Source organism: Pinus tabuliformis, chromosome 6 (genome assembly GCF_031772625.1).
Source record: "Pinus tabuliformis cultivar Carrire ecotype Pingquan chromosome 6, CPIR1, whole genome shotgun sequence".
Classification (NCBI taxonomy): Eukaryota; Viridiplantae; Streptophyta; class Pinopsida; order Pinales; family Pinaceae; genus Pinus; species Pinus tabuliformis.
The window spans coordinates 1288786756-1288806053 of record NC_142292.1 but is presented as its reverse complement, the minus strand read 5'-3'; the positions used below and the strand labels follow the sequence as shown (position 1 = coordinate 1288806053).

The following is a 19298-nucleotide window of genomic DNA, read 5'->3' as shown; positions in this document are numbered from 1 at the left end:
AACGTTACAAATTTCAGAGCTCTGCCTCAAGGCACAGTCACCCACACCTCCGGCTGAATGGGAACGACACCACAATGAAATTCTAGCCGAATTGGAAACAATAAGGAGTGTTGTTCGTAAATGCTCAGGACTACTAGGTTAGTCTCTCGGTATACTCACATCCCTCCAGGAGGACCCAACCATACAATAAGTGGAAACTGAGGCACGTGAGTTACAACAGGCCTATGACACCACTCGCCGGGTTGCACAGATGGTCGCTATCACGTAGCAGTTTGCCAAAATGAAGGAGGCCCAGGCTCTCAAGGCCCAAGTTTACGCGGTGCGGCAACAGGGGGCAGTACCTAAAGAATGGATCTATCCCTGGCTCGATGAAGCATTTAGCATCTCTACAACTATTGAAGGCAAGTTAGCTCATATGCATGTAGTGTGTGATACCAAGCAAGCCACTGTAGGTGATAGGGATGCATCAGCAGCTCACTTGGAGAAGGTACAGAGGCTCGCAATTGCATTTGTTGCAGGGATAGGTGATATGCAGAAGTTGCTGACTGACCTCCGCATGAAGGTTCCCGCACTAGACGAGTGACTCAGGATGAGTCACTATAATTGTATTAGGGGATTGTTGGGTAGCAGAAGCCTGGCATAGTGGTCATGGGGCACAAAGCCCGAAATTTTGGGTAAAGATAGGGTAAAGACTCCGTGGGATGCGCGGAGTGCGATTTGTAATAAGTTGAGTCAAAGGGTAGTCTGCCCAAAAATAATGTAAAGAAATATAAGTTGAGTCAGCCCGCCCATGGATCGCAGTCCATGGAAAGGTATAAATAGAGCGAGGCTCTATGGGTAGAGGTAGCTAGTTTTTGGTATGATCTTGGATCTGAAATGTAATGGGTTTTTGAGGAGAAAAGTCCTGAAGCGTCTGTAAGTCTGAGTCAAAGGATTGGGTAGTAGATAGAGGCTTTGCAGCTGTGTGCGTAGAGGCTCGGAAGAGTCCGCAACTGTGTGTGTGGAACCCTACAGCTGAGTGTGCTGGGCGGATGTGGATGTATTGGTGAAGAAATTGAATAAAGATAAGTTGATTCTGAAATTCTATGTTAAAACTGAATTATCGCGGATCTGGCTTTTGTATGGTTAATATAACTATTTGATCTACGTGCATGTGCTTATGTCATGAATATATTTGAATCTTTGTTTATTCTAAGTGCGTGAACTAGTTAACTCTGAAAAATGTTTTCTTAAAGACCATAAAAAGTAGATTGAATCTATAAACAGCGCATTAATAAGTAAAAAGGATTATTCTAGGTCTAGATCTATGCAAAGCAGAGCAGTGTGAGCTGCGGGATAGTGCGTGAAACCTCTAGACCACATCTAGACATCCTAAGGGTGCAGAAACCTGGTTCCAGCACCCTCTCCTGCTACCTCGAGTGAGACCTCAGTTTGCGCTCCACGGGCTGTTGCCGAAAGGGCTGGTAAATGCGGGATTTGTTTGTCTAAATAGCTCTTTTGAACTTGGTTCAAGCCCATATAAGCCAACACTTACATGCATGAGTTATTTATGAGTGAATTATCAGGATTGACCACTGCATGTGAATTAAATCCAATTTAATTCACTTGACCTCTCACTAGTTCCTCCAAAAATTAGAACTAGTTTAGCTGAATTTAACTTAGTTAAATGAATTAAATAATTACAACTCAATAAGAAATCAACTTGGGCCCCTACAATTTACGGATCACTCTACATGACTCTAGATAGACTTCCAACTTGAATTTAGAGAGCCAACTAAGTCAACTTAGCTTAGTTAACTATTACAAGTTGATACAAGAATAGAATTACAATTTAATTCAAGGGAAATTTAAATTAGGATTTTCTTGTTGCTATTTTTAACACTCCCTCTCAACAAGAAAGGGATTATCTGGTAACACTGATCCACCCTCTGTGAAACTCAAATTTTCATCTTGACAATGCCTTTGTAAAAATATTTTCATCCTTCTCCTCTGTAGGAATGTATTCCAACAACATGATTCTCCTCTACACATAATTTGGTAGATGGTGATACCGGATGTCAATATGCTTGGAATAATTGTGAAAAACTAGATTCCTAGAGAGTTTGATACAACTCGTATTTTCACACTAAATCACTGTTGGCTCCATCTACTAACCAAACAACCCAACAAGGATCCTCCTCACCCAGATAACCTCACAAGTTTCTTGACTAGCATCCATGTACTATGCTTCTTGTTGTACCAAGAAACTATTGTTGACCCAATACCAAAGATTCCCCCTAATGTTCTCTTTCTTTTGGATGGAATCCCTTCCCAATCTGCATTTGTGAAGCCTTGAAGCATCACTCCCTTTTTCTGTTTGTACCAAAGACCAAACTGAGTGGTGCCTCTAAGGTATCTCAACACATTTTTAGGTGCCTTCCAATACAGTTTGGATGGCTTAACCATGGCTTGAATAAGCTGCTTAACTGCAAAACACATGTTCGGTCATGTGTTCACCAAATACATAAGTGAACCCACAAGATGTCTATAAATAGTAGCCTTCACTACTTCACCTAAAGTAGCATCCTCCTTCGTCATGTTACTTGATATAGGAGTCTCCATGGGTTTGATTCTCTCCATGTGGAACTTCTTCAGTATCTCATTGGCGTACTTGCCCTGAGAGACAAACAATTCCTCGTCTCCTTGCCATACCTCCATACCAAGAAAGTAACGCATGAGCCCTAGGTCCTTCATCTTGAAATCTCTTGCAAGATCCTCTTTGCAAGATTTAATTAGCTTCTCATCACCTGTCAGAATCAAATCATCGACATATAATACTATAATAATAAAAAATTCCTTCAACCATAATATGGTAAAGGTTCACATCTACTTCACTTTTGGTGAAGACCAACCCAGTGAAATAGCTGTCAATCCTAGTGTATGATGCACAAGGTGCTTGTTTCATTCCATGTAATGCTCACTTGAGTCTACACCCATGTGAATCTATGTTGAAGGTCTCAAATCCTTATGACTGCTCAATATACACCTCTTCCTCAATTATGCCATTGAGGAATGTTGTTGTTACATCAATATGATGTATCTTCCATCCCATATGCATTGAATGTGCTAGAATAGATCTGATTGATGTGTACCTTTCTACTGGAGCAAAGGTCTCATTGTAATCAATTCCCTCCACTTGAGAGAATACTCTGGCCACAAATATGGCCTTGTGTTTCTCCAAAATCCCATCTGCTACTTGCTTTACCTTGTAAATCCATCTGGAACTTCCCAATGACTTATCTGTTGGTCTTAGGACCACCTCCCAAACATTGTTTCTGATAATGGAGTCATACTCCTCAACCATGGCATCAACCCACACTAGTTGTTTCACTACTTTCTCGAATGAGGATGGCTCAATATCTACACTCTTTCTCATCAGAGCCATGTAGCTAGTGTACCGCTCTAGTGACCTCCTCTACCTGCATTCTGATGTGGGTGCTCCCACATTCTCTCTAGCATCATGAAATAATTTTTTAGCCTCTCTAGTGCACTTTTTCCCATCTCTGGAAGTCTTTGCATGAGTGGGTGTTTCCACTCTCTGCTCCTCTGCATGTGGCTACTCCACATCATCCTGAGGTTCCTCCTTTGGAGCTAAAAGCTCCTCAACTGCATGTAACTAAAGCTCTCTCTCAAGGGAACATCTCATGGCCTTCTCTTCATCGAACTTCACATATCTACGAACCACTGTCATCATGTTGGATGGCAGGTACACCCGATAGTTGTGAGGTGTATCAGTGTACCCCACAAATATGCCCAACTCAATTGTTGGCTCTAGCTTTTTCCATGCATCCTTGGTAACATGACAGTAAACTGATGAGCCAAATATCCTAAAGTGTGCCACATCTCGTTTATTACTTGAAAAAATTTCTTCTGGTGTACTCATCCTGAGAATTCGATGAGGGATTTTGTTCTACAAATAAACATCTAAGTTGCATGCTTCAACCCACAAGTGCAACGATAGGCCTTGATAATGTAACATCGCCTGTGCTGCTCCCACAATACATCTATTCTTCCTTTCAGCCACCCCATTCTGTTGTGGGTTATGAGGTGCTATCAACTCCTGTCGAATGACTTCGTTTGCACATAAGTTCTTGAATTCATTCGACACATATTCTCCACTGTTATCACTTCTGAGAGCTTTAACTTTCCTACCAGTATCTTTCTCGACAAGTGCTTTAAATTCACAAAAAATAGCGAACGTGTTATCTTTCTTCTACATGAATAAAATCTAGCACTTACGAGAAAAATCATCAACAAATATTACATAATACATGTGCTTGGTCATGGATGCTATTGAGAACGGTCCTCACACATCTGAGTGAACTCGATCAAGGATCACTTGCACTCAACTATCTTTGTCATGAAAATAAGCTTTGATGTACTTCCCCAATGTACACTCTTTCCATTTGTCTCTTTGCTCTAGTGTACCCTTAGGAATTCCTGTATAAATTTGTTGCATGATCTTCAAAGCTCTATGAAGCAAGTGACCAAATATTCTATTCCACAACTCATCGATGTCTTGGCTTTACACCTTCTCCACTTTAGTGCTCAAAGCAGCACATTCTTCTACCTCCAATTTGTAGAGGTTCTTCACTCTAACTCCAATCTGCTTCACATGTCATGTGGCTATGTGATGAAGGAAAGCCTTTCCCTTACTAAATATCACATCATAGCCACGATCCTCCAACATGGCAATAGAAACCAAGTTCTTCTTCAAACCCAGAACATACATGACATCTCTCAATATGAGGGGAGAACCAAGTTCCCTCTGAAAGGTAACAGTACTGATGTCGATCGTGCTATAACTCCCATATTCCCCCATATCGATGTGCATCTAGAGGTCCTTATCCTCCAAGTTACTGAAGAGCTCATTGTTGTCGCTCATTTGGAATGATGCTCAACTATCTAGGTATCGCACACTACCCATCACCGATGACACAATGCAAGTGATGAGGATGAAATCCAGTTCGAAATGTGAAGCAAGAGTTTCATCTGTCTCTCCTCCTAAGGGATTCTTACCGGCCTTCTTGTGCGGACACTTTGTAGCATAGTGTCCTAGCTCATGACAGTGAAAAAATTTAATTTTTTAACATTTCCTTCTTCTTGCCACCCTGAGTGGAATCTAATTTGTAATGGGATGACTTCCTCTTCACTTTCTTCACCTTTCCATATAAGGCACATTCATCCTCATCATCATGCTTGTATTAGGATCAGTCTCTGGTGTTTCACTGAATCTCTTCCTATACCAAGTTGGACCACAATCTCTCCCACTCTGGTAGCTTCTCCCTCCCATTAACTAAGTCTTGGTAGTTGTGCCAGCTCTTGGGAAGTCCTAGAAGTGCTAGACTCACTAGATCATCTTATGCAATAGTAACCCCGACACTTCTATGCTCATCCTCACATTGGGTGAACTTGGTCAAGTAATTTGGAATTGAGTCGCCCTTCTCCATCTTGACATTCCTGAGTTTTTCCTTTAGTGCTAGCTTCCTATGGTTACTGCTATTTTGAAACAAGTTTGTCAATTCCTTCCACATTGTAAATGGATTTTCCTTATTGTGGAGATTTGAGACAATATGATCTCAAACTCCTAGGATATTCCTTCTCTCCACACACTTTTTCCATTCTTCCAGATCTTTAGCATCATATGTTGGATGCATTGGTATATCATGATCTATGAATTCCTTCATCTTGTTTTCTTCCAACACTGCCTCCATCCTATCCTTCCAAGCTATGTAATTCGAGCTACCCTCAAGGGCATACTCAAGTCACAATCCGTAGAACGACATCCTGTTGGCTCTGAAGTATGAAACTACAAATTTGATTTCACCTGCACAAAAAACTTGTATTCTCCTCTTCTATAGTGATTTCAGCTCTGATACCATGTAGAAATTACTTGTAGATTCAAACTACAGATTGTGATATGCTAAAAAAATTGACTTGAATCTACTTTACTCGTCATCGGAAACAAAAATTGATCGATGAAATAATGAAGCAAAAAAGGAAGAATTCCAATCACACATAACACAATAATTTTATGGGCAAAGCCTTAGCTAAAAACCTCTACTATTTGTATATTTGATTAACCAAAAGATCTAAGAAGAAAATAAAATGCTTGTTCAACCCAAACAATCTGTGCACAAGTACAATCTATCTCATTGCTTCAAAAACTAGCTCAAGCCAATACTTAGCCAAATATACTCTCTGCCAAGCTCCTACTTCCTTGCATTGTTCCCTTGGGAATTAGCCCATATTTAATTTGTTAATCCCTCACTCATAACTACATAATCCATTCATAGGCCTTCCTATGATTGCATGCACCATCAGTTTAATTTAGATGAGTTTACAATTGATAGTACATTATCCCTGAACTCTAATATCAACTCGGTCTTTCTCAGAACTAACATTCATGAGCTATTTATTAGTGAATTATCATTTATCTTATTGATCACTGCATGTGAGTTAAATCCAATTTAATTCACTTGACCTCTCACTAGTTCCTCCAATAGTTAGAACTAGTTTCACTGAATTTAACTCAGTTAAACTGAATTAAATAATTACAACTCAATAAGAATTCAACCTAGGCCCCTAAAATTTAGGGATCACTCTACATGAATCTAGATGCTATAGGTATTAAAGCACGAGTTTTTGGTGATGTAGAAACCCTCAAGGATCTTCTTAGGATCCTTGATAGACTGTAAGATTAGATGTAGTTATCTCAAAGATGCATGCATATCTATGCTTAACAACTAAATATCAAAGAAAGAAGGAATTATTACCTCAAGTCTTAGTGTGGTGTTGCTGGAGAGCGCAATGTAGCTAGGTGGAAGACCCCTGAGCTAGCTCCAGATCAAAACCTACACATAGAAAAGACAAGCATAATATCACAGCATAAAACCTTAATAAACAATGCATAAACATGTAAATATATCTAGTTTCATATATCTAAGCCACTCATAATAATGACATTGCATGAACATATAAACAAGTTATACTACCAACATCACGGAGTGGACAACACAATTGCAGTTCTATATTGATGTAGAAAAGAGTGATTACAACCATCGGTTGTATCATCCTTCCCTCACCCCTCCAGCTCCTCTCTCTCTCTCCCTCCCTTGTTAACCTCTTCTGATGCCTTAGTATGAGACTATGCTCAACAGTCAAATAGTAAATCCTTTCAAATGGTTCGACCTCTTTCACAATGGCCCTAGTATTTCGTATATATCATGTGAGGATAGGGTTGCCAAGTACTTCATGAGTTCCATTAGGAAAAAGTAGTGATGTTTCCATGTCTTTGTGCTCTTTCTCGTTTGTATACTCCATTAGGAATTAGTAATTCATACAAACAGGTGAAGTTCTAATGTTTCCCTACTTTTGTGAGCTAACATAGGAGAGAATATTGGGATATTTCTCAGTCAACTTGTTCCCTTGACCCATAGAAACTCATTAAGGTTCACTAACGCTCTTCCTGAGGTAGAAAACAGAGTTACCCTAGGCATTAATCCACCCTTAGCCTTCCCAGGAAGATTTATAAAGCAGGTTTCCAGTGGCTAGACAATGTTAGCTTGGCAACTGGGCTTGTGAACTTGGTCAGTCCTGCAGTCATCATGTCTTTCTCCTCTACGCTGGTGAGGAGGTCTTTTTCCTGTATAACAGATGCCCCCTAAAGTGTGAGATCAGAGGTTGTGACGATGGCCAAAATACTTTACATTTAACTGTCCTTTTCTTTGGAAAAAAGAGAGAGAGGATCGGAGTTTCGGGCGGTATGAGAAACTTGATACAACACACACACACACATATATATAAAACAACTAAAATAATGTCCTAAGTCAGGCATTCCCATGCTCAGTAGTTATGTCAGAGTGATTTTCGCAATAAAGATATATGATGATGCTGGCCATCGATAAGCACACTACAGAACCTATGTCATAATAGGATCATTCTGATGAGCTGTCTCCAAAAAACAATAAACACAACTTGGGAGAGGAAACAAGGTTGAATGATGTAAGACTCTACCCAAGGTCTTGGTTTCCACTTCATCGTAACAACATAGATCGATACATGTGAATATAGGTGTTGAGGTTGAACATGCATGAAATCGTCTGATTACCAGTCAATAATGGAGACCGTTAAAAGATGTGAGGATGTCCATCAATAATGGTGATGGTCTCCAAGATGCATAGTAAAATCTAGTGAGTGTGAATAATGTTTTCGTCATCGAACACTCGTAGAATTGTTTAACCAGTAGCCAATAATGAAAACCCCTGACTAAACACAAGGTGACCTACCACTGATGTCTACAAGTACCAAGGTACTGAAGTGTTTATGGGTCTTCTTCCTAGATAGAGTGTTGAAGTCGATAGGTAGAGACCTATCGAAAGGTAGGCAATAAGGTGTCCTACATCAGTTGACACGAAATAGGACAAGAATGATTGTTTTTTGAGGAATCTTCTGAGCATTGGGTCAAAGAGACAAAGGGCATGATGATAGGATATGCTTGGTGGTTTGATGGAGGAAAGAGAGGATAGAGGTTTTCCCTTGAACAATAGAAGGCATGATAATGGTTTTAACCATGCAGCATTAAACTCATGAACACCAAAGAGTGTTAGGATATAGAGATGCAAGAACATCGGGGTATATAGGCTAAACTCATAGGATGGTAAGGTTCATATTGAGAGGCCGTCACAAGGAAGGTTTATCTGAGGGAGTGCCATGTTCAAGGGAGCGACTGCTACCAAAAAACTCATTTCAAAATATTAAACACAAAGTAATTGTATTGTCCACTTTCCCCATATGATTAGTTTAGTGGGTCCAGATGGTAAACTCATTGGTCTTTTCATGTTTTAAGAGTCTGAAAAGGATCGTAAAAGAGCAACTCTATGCCCTATCTGATTAGTTTAACGAGTCCAGACAGGCAAACTTATTGGTATTTTCATGTTTCAAGAGTCTGAAAAGATCGTAAAGAGTGACTCCATTCCTCATCTGTTTAATTTAACAAGTCCAGACGGGACAACTCGGTGGTCTTTTCATATTTTGAGAGTCTAAAAAGATCATAAAGAATGACTCCAGGGTGGTCCCTTTGTCATAGTTGTTAACCAGGTGCGACAAAGGTTTAATAGTATACCCGAAAAGGTTCATTTTACATAAGTTAATCTATTGAGTTCGGATAAACAGAAACATATTCTCAATATATGTTTGCCTCATTTTGTTATGAGTATGAGGAGATGGAGTAAACTTGATATTCGTCGTGAATTTTAATGAGTCATGCGACGAAAAACTCAAGATACTTCATCGAATTTTAACAAGTCAAATGAAGAAAACTCAAGGTATATTTTTCAGTTTAATGAGCAAGGAAAAAGAGGTAAATAACTGCTCATTCCTTATTCATAGATTTAATGAGCCCATAGAAGGGAAAAACTCGGGGATTTTTTGATTTAAGAGCAATAAATAGTCCCAAAAAAGAAAGCGCTCATATTGTCGTCATAGGTTTTTTAACATGTCCAATGACAAAAAATCAGGGTTTTTTCAATTTAACGAGCAAGAAAAGTTCCTAGAAAGAATGCTTAGAGATTCTTGATAAGTTTTTAACAAGCCTGAAGAAGGAACTCGGGGTTTTTTCAATTTTATGAGCGAGAAAAAAGTCCCAAAAAAGAATGCTTAGTCGATCTTTTTCAGTTTAGTGAGCTAGAAAAAGAGAGAAAAAGAGTTGCTCGGACCATCGTCGTAAGTGTTAACGAGCCTGAAAAATGAAAAAATCAGGGATTTTTCAATTTTAGAGCAAGAGAACATCCCATAAAAGAAATCTCTCATTGACAATCAAACATGGTCATTTATGTCGTTCAACCCTGAAAGTTCTTTCATCAAAACATGAGCAATTTCTGCCAATATGGGGTCATGACGCATGATAAATATCATATAAAATGGACTACTTCTACTTCAATGACTTTAATTAAGCTAATTCATGTCTCCAAAGTGACTATAAGGGAGTTCTTGAGCCTACACTTTCACCATTTGCATCCTTTGAGAGCTTGGAGAGTGTTTTGGAGCTAAAGAGGAGCAGATTTTCCACGGACGATTGCAGGTGATCCCGGTGACCATTCAACATGCTGTTAGTCCCAGGTAGATGCAAAAACCATGATCTTGCATTATTCAACCTTTTTTAGTTGCTTTTGGGGTGGAGTTTTAGAGATTTAGGGAGCCATAGTTCATTTATTGTTTCTAATGCCCCCTTCTAGGCCTGTAGGGAGCGTTAAGCACCCTTTACGACCTGGGGGAGGGTGTTAATCCTCCCATTTTGTCACTAGGGGGTCCATTAGTGCATGAGGATGCACCCCAAAACCCTAAACAATGATTTCTTGAGGTTTTTTGCCCCATTTTCCCTGATTTTTAGGTTCATGTGTGCATGTGTTTGAGCCATTATGACTAGTCCATGAAGAGAACAAGCCCATGATCAACAAGAATTGCTTATGCGAAATGATCTAGCTTGCATACTTGCATTGCGCTAATGTGGTTTGATGAAGTATGTATAGTTGGACTTGATGAAAGGTTAGGAGGACCTTTTGAGCTGGATTATTCAGCGTTGGGATGAAAACGAACATGTGTTCTGGTTTGGGGACTATGAGCTGGCTATTGACTGAGATGATATATATTTCCTGATAGGTTTTTCATGTAGAGGAGCATAGAAAAACATGACCGGTTGTAGGCCTGATCCCCGATCCAACTTAGAGCTGGTCCAAGCATACTGTATCCCTAAGAGTAGACTCATCAGCAAAAAAGTACCTATAGAGAGGATTAGATCCAAATCTATGAGGGCCATTTTATGGATGATTGTGCGCTTGGCAGGGTCTAAAAGTCCCCATGTTGTGGCAAAGGCCCAATTGTTGCATGCAGTTGACTGTGTCCAGCCACAAGTATTCAAGTGGTGTGAGGGGGTGCTTCGTTAGTTGAAGGTAGAGTTGACCGCATGTAAGACCCAGACCCAACAAAGTTTTCAGTATGAAACTCTCATTATCTCCTTCATACTTAAGAGGGTGCCAGTTATGTGCTCGCGGATGAGCTAGGTCCCCTCGATCCGAGGGATCCTAGGTGGAGATGATGGGCATCGCTAGATCCTCGCACATGACGATGACCAATCCGGCATTTTTTAGAAGAGGATTTCTTCTAATGGCTCAGTAATCAGATTGTGATGATATATGACTATTCCTATGAAGGCATGGACTTCACAAGTGATTCTGACTTGATTTTGCCACCTGGTACAAACTGGGGGCATCAGGGTAAGAAGGTTTATTTGATAGTACTTAAAGTATTTTTAAGCTTTTGAATGTTTATGTTATGTTTTAGTTGATTTTATGGGTGAACAAGTACTGACATGAAGCTTTTTTCTTGACACAGATGTGGCACCGGTGCGACCTGTAGGTAAGACTCACCAAGTGAGGTGAGGAGGCCAAATACCCAAAGGCGGGGGTGATGCTGAGAGTCTTCATGAGGTTCTGAAGAACCTAGAGGGCTTGAGCATGGGTGTGCCCCCCTTCCTATGAGGGAGATCCTCGCTCATATGCAATGACACATAGTTTTTGTGACTGAGTAGTTTTTGGTTCCTCTTCGGAGGATAGCTAGAGCAGTATTGTCTTTTCATGAGTAGTAGGCTCTATTAGTAGATGCATGGTATAGCCAACGGTTTTTTATAGCTAGGCTTAGTAGCCATTTTGTACTTAAAACACCCAAGTTTTGGGAAATTTTCTGATGTAAAAGTCTGGATTTGATATATATATTTCTACAGATATTTTGGTATTTTATGATGTAAATGTTTTTAAGTGTTTTTGTAAATTTTTAACTGTGTAAATATTTACTTTCATACATGTATCTTATAATGAATGAGATAGATGCCAATCTAACACATATTTTCCAATGAATCAGCAACTGTATTAAATTCTCGAGGAATGTGTTCATATGTGATAAACTCAAATTGACGTTCCAAGAGTCGTACCCTTAAATAATGACGCAACAAGATTGGATTACGAACGTGATAGTGATTTGTCAATTTCATAACAACAAGTTGAGAGTCTAACCTAACCACCAGACTGGAGATGTCCCTTGATGAAACTTCAGTGAGAAGTGAAATTACGGACATGTACTCAACAATATTGTTGGTGGTAGTACCAAGAAAGACTCCCCCAGAACAAAATAGTTCCAACTCAGGTGTGTAAATGACCCAAGAAGATGATGCAATGTGCCGTGTGTGACGACTGGCACCATCTGCGCATCCTACGTATGCTAAGGTTAATGAAGACATCTGCATAACGAGAAAGATGTATGAGACAAATACTTCAACAAATACCAAAAAATCCAGTCACATCAAAAAGAAGAAAAAATTATAAATACATAAAATTACAAAGCACATGCCTAGTGCAGTGATAGGCATAATACTTTTTCATATAGAGTCCATTTTGGGCTCAGTGACTGGGACTCCTTCCCAGTCTTGAAGTTCATATGCCCCTTTTGAGAGGGCTTTCGTGATGACATATGGACTAAGCCATAAGGTTGAATTGTTCCTACCCCCAAGAGTTCGTGTTTCTTTTTCGTAGAGTAAAACAGGATCTCCCTCTCAGTAAGAACGAGGCTTGACCTTTCTATTATACTAGGATTTGACCCGGTGCTTATGGTCTTCAAGTGCAAATTCGACATCTCAACAGGTTTCATCCAGTTGATTTAGGTATAGCAGGCACTCTTCTTCAGCATTGGTGTTGAGCAAGATTTCAACAATTATTTGTAAGGAAGGAATCTGACACTCGATTGGTAAAACTACTACCAAGCCACAAGCTAGTTGAAAAGGTGTAAAGCCTGTAGCAGCTTTTACTGAAGTTCGGTATGCCCACAACGCAGGATATAACATTCGATGCTAGTGGGTTTGATGATTCCCTACTAACTTGTGGATCATGGTCTTTAAGACACCATTAACGGCCTCTACTTGGCCATTAGCTTGGGGGTAATAGGAGGATGATTGATCCTGGTGAAAACCGAGCAACGATGTTAAGTCAGACATCATGTGATTATGAAAATGAGACCCATGGTCTGTAATGATTTTACAGGGCACACCAAAATGACAAATGAACTAATTAAACAGGAATAGCACCACAGTTTCTCCATTGGCCCGGAAGGTAGGAAGGGATTTGGCCCATTTTGTGAAATAGTCCACAACTACGATAATATAGTTGTGTCCAGTAGAGGAAGTGGGGTTGAAAGTTATGAAGTCTATCCCCCATTTGGAAAAGGGGCCGACAGAGATAATTGGGTGTAGTAGGGCCAGAGGTGCACGCATTTTCTTTGTAAACACTTGACAAGGGTGGCACTACCGAAGAGCCTTGATACAATCTTTAAACAAGGTTGGCCAGTAGTAGCCTGCACACAAAATTTTCTAAGCATTAGATATGCCAGAAAGATGACTTCCACATGCCCCAGTATGGTAGTCATTTAAAATGTGTTCCACCTCCTCATGAGTGAGGCAACGTCGAAGAACTATATCGGCACCATGATGATATAACGTATCGTTAAGCACTAAATGGTGTCATGCTTGGTGGCGGATGCGACAACGGTCACCTGATGATAGTTTAGGGCGGAAACATTGTGATTGGAGTTAGACAAGAATGTCACCATACCAAGGGTCAGTAGAGTCGATAAGATAGATAGCTTCATCTGGAAGAGGATCATGGGCTATCTCGTTAGGATCAACAATGGGAAGATCCAACAAAAGTTCGGCGAAGACTAAGAATTTTTCACCTTGGCAACGGTGAATACCAAATCAAATTGTTGGAGGATCAATAGCCACTTGGAATATTTTCCTCCAATGAATTCACGGGACAAAATGTGTCTCATGGGATTCTCCAAGGTGATGACAGTAGTCTGTCGCAACAGTATGTAATGTTGGAAGCGGTTAACAGCAAAGACAACTACCAAGGACAACTTTTCCATATGTGAATATTTGAGTTCGGGCCCAGCCAGGCCTTTCAATAGATAATATATCACATGCTCACTTAGGTCATCGTGAGTTTGAACCAAGACCATTCCTAGAGAGGATGGCGAGGTTGCCAGGTATAGAAGAAAGTCACGCCCATAGTTGGGAGCATTAAGGAGTGGGGCTGATATAAACACCTTTTTCAAGGCATCAAATGATCGTTGAGTTTGATCATCCCATAGGTGCGGCACTCCCTTCTTAAGTAGGCGCATAAAGCATTTCGGAAACTCGTCATAATTTACGATGAACCATAGTAAGAAGTTTTCTTTCCCTTGCAAACGTTGGAGTTGCAAAATGGATTGTGATTCAAGAAATTGAGTAATTTCCTTTACCTTATCGAGATCAACCCTAATCCTGTACTTGGAGACAATGAAACCAAGTAAGCATCCAAAATTGACAAAGAAAACACATTTATGTGGATTCAGACGTATGTTATAGAACCAACACCTAAGAAAAATCACTCATAAATGATCTAGGTGTTATGCTCACTTCTTGGAATGGGCTGGAAGGTCATCCAAGTAAGCTTGAATGATATGTCTGATATCGTGAAATGCGTAGTCCATGGCCCTTTGAAATGTTTCTCCAGCATTCTTTAAACCGAATGGGAGTTTTCGATAGGAAAATGTTCCCTAAGGGCAAATGAAGGTGGTTTTGTGCTGGTCTATCAGTTTTGTGGCAATCTAGTTGTAACCTGAGAAACCATCCATGAATGAGAATGATTCACAACCGGCCCAGTCGTCAATGATTTGGTCGATGAATGGTGTAGGATAATTATCCTTCAGATACGTGAAGTTCAAGTCCCGATAGTCAACACATATGCGGATGGTACCTTGTTTCTTATCGACAAGAACCAAATTGGAAACCCATTCTATTAGGGGAATGGGGTAGATGAAACCAACATGTAACAAAATTTCCACCTCAGTCTTGATGGTTGCCATTTTGTGGGGGTGGATTGGTCGAAGCCTTTGGCAGACAAGCTTGGCATTGTCGTATATCTTGATCTCATTCTCAACAATAGATGGATCTATGTCGGGCATTTCCTCATAAGACTAAGTGAATACATCGTAGAATTCCTTAAAAAGGCAGGTGAAGCTTGCAATTTCCTTAGGAGTGCAATCAGCTCCAACCTGGATGTTTTCTATGATGCCTGTCTTGATAGAAATATCGATGAGCAATGTCTTTGAAATATTTCCCATGTTTCCCTCTGAGTCCAAAGTTTGGATAGTCGTATAAGGTGAGGAAACAATTTCAGGTGTGTCAAATGATAGGATTTGAAGAGGCATCATGTCCGAATCAAATATCGAAACACAATGATGAGAGTCCTCCCAAGGTTGCTCTTCTAAGCACATGATCTCTCTAATAGCTTCGTTCGAAGGTAGGACTTGATTGAGGAGATCGAAAGAAGGAGCAATTATGGGAGGGGAGGTGGTACCGTTGGCCATGACCAAAGTGACTAGAGATTCAGATGTAGATTGAATGGCTTGGTAGGCCAATTTAGCTGGTGACAACAACATTTGTTCTCCGTAAGTGTCAATGTCTGAAGGGGCCGGGAGGATCCAAGGATTGGTTGGTTTGTGAGGAACGGATGAAACCATAGAGACTTTTTGTGGAACCGCAGGCGGTGGAAGAGGAAAACAACCCATTAGGGAAGAGCCCTTCAATAGACTGGTATCGATACTAACGTAAGAGTCAGGTACACCAACCACTAAAGGTATAGAGCCACTGGGTAATGAGGAATAATCAGGGGTGCAAAAGGACAGCTGGTCCACTCTACCTATCTTTCCATCCAATGGAAATAGGATGATGTGAAAGATAATAGACACAATGGCAATCATGGCGTAAGTCCAACTGCGACCCAACAATAGATTATAATTGAGCTTTCTATCTACAACTATGATGTCCACCATTACCGTTTTCCCACTAAAAGTGATGGGGTAGCTAGCTAGGTAACCTTTTGGGATGAAAGTGTGTCTGTTGAAAGATTTAAGGGAATTCGATGACGGGGATAGGGTTGGAGAACCCAAAGCGAGCCAACATGAAGCCGACATGACATAGGTTGAAGCACCTTCATTAATGACAGTTCTATGTATGCCTCGCTCTTTTGAAGATATTTTCACCTGAAATGCAAGCTAGTGTCAAAGGGGAGGTTTACATTTGTCCATGTTAAAAATTTCCAGCATGGAATCCTGAGGGTCGAAACCACCAATTTCTGAACGCAGAGCTTTCCTTTGTGTTGGACAAGTTTGTAGTACTTCGAGCACCGACATAGCTAACGGTGCTTGTGCCAAATCTTCTACAATATTGTAGTTTTGGGCAGCACATGCAAATGCATTATGCATTGTGCGATGAAGCACCCCTTTTGGGGGACGAATGACAAGATCAGCAACCAGCCTTTCGATATGAAGATCGTTAGGCGGCGGTGGGTTTTGACTCAAGGAGGCTTCCTCAACATTAGCGACTGGAGCTCCATAAGATTTTGCTCTGGTTTGTAGATCTACCATTTCAAAGATGCAAACGATAGATGGTCCTTCACCAGCTGAAGGATGATGCGAACTATCGTTGCCCCCTTGCAGGGATCAGGGTTGGTTTGCAACTAGGTGTTGCTGCTGCTGAGTAGGGAAAGGATTTTTTAGGACCGCAGGGGTCCTTCCGGTGTCCTTTTTAGTATTGAACTTGTTAGAGTCGGTCTTTATATCCCTTCGTCAAAGATCAAAACTCTTTTTGAATTTCATTTTTAGGTGTCTCGCTCGATTCACTCTGTTGCATTCCACTAGGGGCATGCCATTATCTGATGGAAGGGCCTTGTTACTCATTCCCTCATGCCTTGTCTTGCTGGTTTAGGTCTGTTTGTCGAATCAATTTTAAAGTCATTTATAGTCTTGTTTGATGACTAGGTCAGCAAGATTCATTTCAGTCACTAGGTCTAGGGTTAGTCGATTTGGTCTTCAAAAATGTCCAATAATGCCAGCAGGCCAGAGGGAGGTTCAAAATATGTTTTCATTTCGAAAATTTCATTGTCATACTGATTGATCATGACTTTTCTTCAAAACCCTGTTTTGAAGAAAAAGTCGTCTTTTCATCTTTTGAAATAATTTCCATGTATATTTTCAAGGTTGTTTGGTTGAAAATGTTCAAATGCAGCCTCTGGTCATTTTTTGCTGAAATCTGATGCCACCATGCCTGCAAAAATCAACCGAGAAAAGCCATCATTCAAGCTCAAAAAATCAGTGAGGAAACCAAAAGACAAAGTTGTATTAAATGCAAAAGTGCCAAAGTTTAGAAAGTGGGTGTGCACGAGTCAAAAATCAAATCCCTGTCATAAGAGACATTTTTGTGTTCCAACATTTAATTTGCACGCCAAATAACATCAGAGAACTGAAGCGAAAATGTGGAGAAGCAAATTCAGTTTTTGGAGATCATCTCTGTTTCATGTGAAGCAGGATTTTTTGCTTTGTGTTTGGTCCTTCTGGCTGCAGATCATGCTGCGTTTGACCATAAGAATATTGGATTTTTCATGATTTGTCTCCCTCTTCTCAGCTTTATAGCTCAATTGATAAATGAATGGCATGCTCTCACAAGACAGCTTTTGGAGGTTACCACCAACAAATGCGTCAGTCATATCAGGCTTGAAAATGATGGGTTGTGGCTTGCTGATGGTCATAATGCCTCAAAGGCTATGGAAAGATCGTGCCTGCCTTTCCCCCTCGTTTGCAAAGAAAAGAGAATCAAGTGAAGCTCAGCAGATCTCCCTCCCATGCAGAGAGGACTTGACTATGGATAATGATTCTTCGACTTCATCAGTTCCAACCAAAATATGTTCCAGGGTAAAGAAGCCAAGGTGAATTGTGAAGAAGCCGAAACTGTGAGTTTAAAGCTGAGACTGTATGTTTGGAGTGCGCGCGGCACATTGGGAGAAGGCGCGATGCATTGGGAGGTCGCGGCACACAGGGCCTCCTGCCACTGTGTATTTTCCAATGAGCACAACGCATACAGCCTGCATGGCACACTAGGTGTGCGTGCAACACACAGGGCTGACAAACTAGTTTTTCACCACCGCTTCATCAAAATTTCAAACTAACTCAATTTCCTATGCTCCCTAACTACAGGTGTGTTGTATCATTGTTTTTATTCATGAAGGATTCATCTCCATTACGGGCGTTCGGCTTGCTGTTGTAAATTATAAAGGATGTTTCAGCAAGATGTTATCATCATATTAAGAACAAGCCCTACCCAAAATCTCGATACGGTCGGGTGTTCCAAATCTCAAAATTCGTATATATGATGTTGGTGCCAAGAAAGGAGTAGCCGACGAGTTTTCTTTTTGCATTCGCCTGGTGAGTTTGGAGAAAGATAATGTAACGAGCAAGGTGCTGGAAGCGGCCCGTATTGCTTGTAACAAGTACATGGCCAAGTTTCCTAGAAAGGACGCATTCCATCTGCATGTTCATCTGTGGCCAATCCATGTTCCCCGTATTAACAAGATGCTTTTGTGCACCGAAGCCGAGAGGCTTCAAACTGGTATGAGAGGAGCATTCGGAAAACTGCAGGGGACTTGTGCACACGGGGCCATAGGCCAAGTGCTCCTTTACTATGGAGGGATAACCACTCAAATCATGTCCAAGAAGCTCCACGTCATGCCAAAGTTAAAATTCCCTGTCAGACAGATAATTATGGTCAGCAGAAAATAATTGGTTGTTATATGCATCGTTTAGGGGGTTCACCAAGTATATCGGAGCTGACTACTTGAAGTGGAAGTCTGAAAACATAATAATTCCCGAGGGTGTGCATGCCAACTTGCTTGGTTGCCACAGTCGATTGTCCAACCGACGTCCTGGGCAGGCATATGTCAAGCCAGATCATGATCCATATGTGTTCGCTGGTATTGAAGGAGATATTGTTGAGTTTAGCAAAATTGCAGCTGGGATCATTCATTGACAATACATTTTTCCCTTTATTAAAGGCGAAATCTTAGTTCAAAACCATTTTTATTAAAAGATAGTTTTTATTCAAATGGCAAAAAGGTAGGTGAACAGTCAAAGACCGAAATCCAAATTTAGAATGAAGAATATCTACCACAGCAGAGAGATAGGAATGGATTGCCTATTTTTGTCCTTAGTCATGATTCAATGAGATTCGTGCTACAATTTTTGCCTTTTCATTGGTCATCAGAAATTTTCAAGTGGAATAATGTAACGTTGTTTTGTCTTTAGAATAGATAAATGACTCTTTTTCTATTTTCATGATTTTA

At 40.5% G+C, this 19298-nt stretch overlaps 1 pseudogene; it reads left to right on the top strand.

The window, feature by feature from the left end:
* The first annotated feature begins 280 nt into the window (after positions 1-280).
* LOC149263335 (large ribosomal subunit protein uL16 pseudogene) lies at positions 281-18985 on the top strand (annotated as a pseudogene).
* The last annotated feature ends 313 nt before the right edge of the window (positions 18986-19298 follow it).